This window comes from Mastomys coucha, unplaced genomic scaffold, assembly GCF_008632895.1.
Source record: "Mastomys coucha isolate ucsf_1 unplaced genomic scaffold, UCSF_Mcou_1 pScaffold14, whole genome shotgun sequence".
NCBI lineage: Eukaryota > Metazoa > Chordata > Mammalia > Rodentia > Muridae > Mastomys > Mastomys coucha.
The window spans coordinates 45,447,555-45,453,018 of record NW_022196896.1 but is presented as its reverse complement, the minus strand read 5'-3'; the positions used below and the strand labels follow the sequence as shown (position 1 = coordinate 45,453,018).

General features: G+C 47.1%; 1 protein-coding gene across 5 annotated transcripts in view; it reads left to right on the top strand.

Annotated features, from left to right (window-relative positions):
* Window positions 1–2,560: 2,560 nt before the first annotated feature.
* Stau2 (staufen double-stranded RNA binding protein 2) overlaps window positions 2,561–5,464 on the top strand; it is a 292,032-nt gene continuing 289,128 nt past the window's right edge. For 3 of the 5 annotated variants that reach the window (XM_031366939.1, XM_031366936.1, XM_031366938.1), the window contains exon 1: window positions 3,060–3,222. The gene's annotated coding sequence lies outside the window, so the exon portion shown is untranslated. Of the gene's footprint in view, window positions 2,692–3,059; window positions 3,223–5,464 lie in introns of those variants that run through there. The other 2 variants (XM_031366940.1, XM_031366937.1) reach the window with 2 other exon arrangements.

The window sequence follows — 5,464 nt, the reverse complement described above, 5'->3', positions numbered from 1 at the left end:
AGGACCTAGATTCAATTGCCAGCTCCCACACGGCAGGTCACTGAAAGACCCCCAGAACTGGGGAGATTCTTACTCAAGTCTCGGGATGATGCGACCACTCAATAACTCAGGAGAGACCGAACTTGCTGCAATCACATGAGTTTTATTTGGGATAGGCTGGTACTGGGATCGATCTCGTGACCATGCTGGCCAGAGGAGTTCAACCCCGAACACAAGAAGTGAGGGGTATTTAAAGGGAAAAACCACAAATGGGGGGGTGGGGAGAGGGTTACCAAGGAAACATAACATGAAAACAGTGGAAAATTTTAGAGGGACCCAACCCAAGGTATTCAGTTAGGGAGGGGAACAAATTCATTCTAGGAATGTAATCTTCATCTACTGGTTGGTCAACGGGGTGGAGAGGCTCGTAAGCCAGTAGACCTTCATTCCTAGTTCCGCCCTCATTGTGGATCAGTCAGGAGGGGCAGGTATCGGGAACCAGAGCCCTGAGGCTCTGGGTTAGCAAAGTTCCTGGAACTAGCTACTCCACCTTTTTGGCTTGTTACAGAGGTTTTCCATGCCCCTTTTAGGTAAAGGTTACACATTATACATACATTTCTATTAAATGCCCTCATTTTAAACTCTAAGATTCTCCAGCCTTTCAGTCACAAAACTGTATGTAACTCCAGTTCTAGGGCATTTCGCTCCCTTACACACATATACATGTAGGAAAAATGCCAACACACATATAAAATAATAAATACTAAATGGCCAGAGATTGGTGTGTTTTCCTATCGCTTAGGTGCTGTGTCCTTGCACGTAACTGGGGTGGCAGGGAATGAAGACAAAACAGACATATACAGAGGCATGGACAAAAAGCTGCAGTCATACAGACTGTGCTCTCTGGTGGGAAAACAGCATGGGTAAGATTATGACATACATAGAAGTAAGGAGGCAGGGTTTATGAAATGCAATTGGAACAAGGTGTAGTAGCTATTCCTGATCGAAGCAGTCTCTGCATGGGGGTGGGGAGTGTTCAGGACATAAATATGGGAGGGGGCTTGGGGGAACTATGGTGGACATTTTTCAAATACAGTATCAGTATCTACTCATGGATCAGAGGAAGGCTTTGATATTTCTCTGAGCCTCATCCTTTGGGGAGGGGGTTATCATTTCACATGGGTCTGAGCTTGGGGTCCTTGGTATGACTGTGTCCATTCAGCTGCACACAGTTATTTGGTATTCCTCCACTTCCTACACGAAGGTAATTTCATGTACTGACTTAGTTATGTTGATCAGTCGAAAGTACAGATTCAAGCTTTAAAAAAAAAATCTCCTTTAAAATATTAAAAAAAAACCCTACTCTTATTGGGGTTTAAAGTCCATTAGGAGAGAAAGTTACAGTAGAGATAAAGTTTTCAGTTAACTTCAATGATCGGAATCAAAGAGAATACACTTTCTGATCACTTCAGAGTCACTTCCAAATATATAAAGACATCAATTTATTTCAGAACCACTTAGTGTCCACCCACTTGCTGTTGAATGCTCAGACTACAGAGATGAATGAGACGGGAGCCAGCCCCACAACAATGCACTGTTTGGTAGAAGACAGGCGAGAGAGAAAAACAAACAATGTAATAGACTTGCAATGTCACAGAAGAGGGCATCAAGAGAAGAGTGTGGCCTGCTGGAAGGAATTAGCTTCTCCGGGAGGCATTTTCTGAATGGCTTTTTTTTTTTTTTCCATAATATGTTCAGTGGGTGAAGGGAGGATAGATCGAAGGCAGAGGGAATGACTTGTGGAAAAAACAGGCATGGGAGGCTTGTTTCCCTGGGGCGAAGGGCATGTAGTCGTTTGTACCACTGAAAACTTGAATGAGGCCTAAGTAGTTAGAAACCATTAATCAAGGAGTGGTGTCCATTTAAGGAGAAATCCACACATTTGAGAAAACTAGAAGTGAAAAGTGAGGAAGGAGCATGGGAAGCATGAGAGGCAAACGAAGAGCTTGCCTACACTGCATCACGTAAGCTACCACAGGTCAGGCTCTATAGGCTAGAGAGGTTTACAGTATCGCGTTTTTGTCTCGTTAAAAATTGTAAATCAGTGTATAAGCTAATAGACCCACAAATACTGCCTCATTTGTAGAGTTGGTTTTAAAATATAACTGAAAATCACAGGATTCACAGACATATTCCAGGCAGACAAGCGATACCAAGAAGGTTTCAGAACACACACACGAGTTCTATTTCTACACTTCTATTTCATATTACTTTTGATGCCATTTATTTAAAATCCATTGGTCTTAACTAGGCTGACGTTATCTGGCCATACCTAACCCATTTCAAAACCAGGACAAAAAAACAAGTAATTTGAGTTTTCTAGCGCTCTTCAAAAACCAAGGATCTAGGACACTGTTTTAAGACGATCCTCATTTTTGTCTCCAAGGATTTCTTTTTTGTATGGGCACACAACTTTAATATATTTATTATTCATTTTTTCCCTAATGAATGATGTGGGCCGAGGAGCAGGTGATGGGGGCTCGCTCGTGTTTTCAGGTTGAGACTGCTCGCTAGCCTCCTCCCCCTTCTCCTTCCTCTAGTCTAGAAAGGTGCAGGATCCGCCGAAGCCTACGTCGCACCGCAGCGGAACGGACGTGGGATGGTCGCGCGTCCCTAGATCGGCAGAGGCGGGCAGTCGGCGAGCTGGGGAAGGTAGAAGCAGAGCGTCGGGGACAGGCTGTGGCGCAGCGCAGAGAGCCCGGGGGCAGGGCAGCGGGTGCGGGAGAGGCTGACCAGCCGGTGCTGGAGCACCTTCGCAGCTGCAGGGCGGGCGCCGTGCGGGGCCGGGTGCTCTCCGCGTGCTCCCGCAGCGGCCTCCGGGAGGGGCGCGAACCTCCCGGCCCCAGCCAGCAGCGCCCCGGGCTTCGGGGGTCACGGTCGGCAGGGGGCGGGAACAGCGGGGCGAACAATGGCCGCTCGACCGTGGCGGGAGGCGGGGAGGGGTGGGGAGAGAGAGGGGGAGAGCTGGCGCGGGGGCGCGCGGCGGCGGCGGCGGCGCAGGCGGGGTCGCGCGGCGCGGGCCCGGGAGGGCGCGGCGGGAGCGCAGGGCGGCAGGCGGAGGCGGGGGGCGGGAGCCGAGGAGGGAGCCCGCGGCGGCGGCGGCGGCGGCGGAGGAGGAGCCGGGTCAGCTCTCTGGAGCGCTCGCCAATGTGGAGCCGTCTGCCCGGCGTCCGTGGCCCGCAGGTAAATCCCCGTGCGAGCGGCACCGCCAGGCCTGACTTCCGCCGGCGGGTTCTGAGGCCGAGCGCCGGGAGCCAGCTAGGGCCGCCTCTCGCGGCCTCGCTCCCGCGCCGCCCTGGGGGAGGGGAGGGAAGGGAAGTGGCAGGGGGTGTGTGTGCCGAGGCGAGCCGTACAGGTGTCGGCGGGGGCAGGGCAGGGCAGGGCGGGGCGGGGGCGCCCGGCGCGACGGTGCAGGGCGCGGAGGCCGCTCGGGCCTTGCAGGGGCATCGGGGCCGGGGCCACGGCGGGGGCTATTTCTGTATAATGGGCAAGTGTCGAAGACGTAACTCGCCGAAATGGGGGAAGGGAGGTGGGGCCGAGGGGGACAAAATATAGCCTATGACAGGAGAGTTCCGCCGAGCCTCCTGCGAACTAGGACCGTGACGGCTGGGTTTAAAGGGGTAGTTGGCGGCAGTGACCTTGCCGGGGCGTGGGGACTTGGGTGAGACACAAAGCTTGGTCGCAGAGTCTGCCGCGATCGTGGGGTCTCTGGGGTAGGGGAGCGGGGCAGGGTGAGGGGCCAGTTTCGCAGAGGCAGTCAAGTCGTTTGAACTAGGAGACCTGGGTAGGGAATGGGAATGAGAGCCTGGCTAGGGGAGGGCGCTGAGGGTTGGGGTTGGAGGGCAGGTCTGGAAGTCCTTGTAATTATTTAGGTAGAACATTTTGCAATATGAGCAGTTTGCATTATGATCTCCTGTCCGCCCCCTCCCCCCCAAAAGCTTAGAAGTACTTGAGTGGAGACGGATCATCCAGTAGGCATGAATGCACTAAGCAATTTAAAAGGGACTAAATCTCACAGAAATGGTACAGATGATCCTTTAAATGCATTCTAGTAACTGAAAAATCTTCATTATCCAGTACTTGATCTCACAGTGTTAGGGAACTTTCTTAATCCAAATAGGACTTGGATTCTGTTGTATTCTTATGTTTTCTGAGGGGTAATACTTGAAATAAAAAAGGTGTTGGGCAGGCAAAAAAATAGTAAAACTGTCAAATTGTTCAGTAGAATGTTTCTTCCCCATCCTAAGTCGATTCAACTATACTGTCATGGATAGAACTATAGAAGAAAAGTATAATTCAATAAAAAAGAAAAATCTAAGAGCTTGCTAGATTTTTTTTTAACATAGCAAGTCTTTGTGTCTTATTTTACTGAAAACCCTTAATATCACTTGATTGTGGATTTGCTGTAGGCCTGTATTAAGTGTGTAAATCTGTAATGCCCAACTGCATGGCTTATGTAGCCACTGTCACTCTTGGGGACCTGTCTCAAGGCATGGCATGTAGTAGTTTATGAAATTTACTCCAAAGTGATGTCTAGTTGTGATTAGTTGGCCATGTATAGTGTATTCTTCACAAATTACTGTTTTTCCTTAAGAAACAGTATTTTTTAAAATTATTTTTATTTTTTTAACTTTTATTGCATTATGATGAGAAAAGTTACATTTCAATTTATCTGAATTTGTTAACATTTAAAAACATATTTTAAGTAAATAGAATTGAATCACATTCTTGTTTCCCTTATGTACCCCAACTCCTCCCAGAGACCCCCCTTCAATACCTACAATATCTTTTTTGTCATATTCCTTAATGTTTATAAAATATAACAATAAAAATATTGTATTATAAAAGTTGTTTGATATAAAACAACAATCAATTTAACAGCCTTATGTAGATGCTTGTCTATAGCAATAGTGAAAATACATATGTTTTTCTCAATATATATTTTAAATAACTCCAAACATATTAACTGTGTATTTCAAAATAATACATCACTACTAGTATTTTCTTAAATGAACATAAATATATAAAGTCTTTTCGTTTGTTTGTTTTGTGTTTAGTAGAGTTTAAAATCTTGGCTCTTACTGTGGTATAAGCCCAAAATAAGAACAATTTTTAGACCTTGGATTTCATTGTAATAAGGCTGTACTTCAATGACCCTCATGTCACCAAAGGATTTTTACCTCCATTGTAGCTAAGCTGAGAGTTGACAGTTCTGCTGCACCAAGAAATGAATTGTAGGCATGATTTTTGAATACAGACTTCCTGCTATGGTCAAAGCTATTTGACTTGAGTGAGTGACTATTCTCAGGCCACAGAGAACAGGATACATTCGTTTAAGAAATGGTGTGTATATTAACATGGTCTATCCTGAAGTCATTCACCAACTGTTTCAATGAACAATGGTTCTGCTTGGAGGGTGGCACAG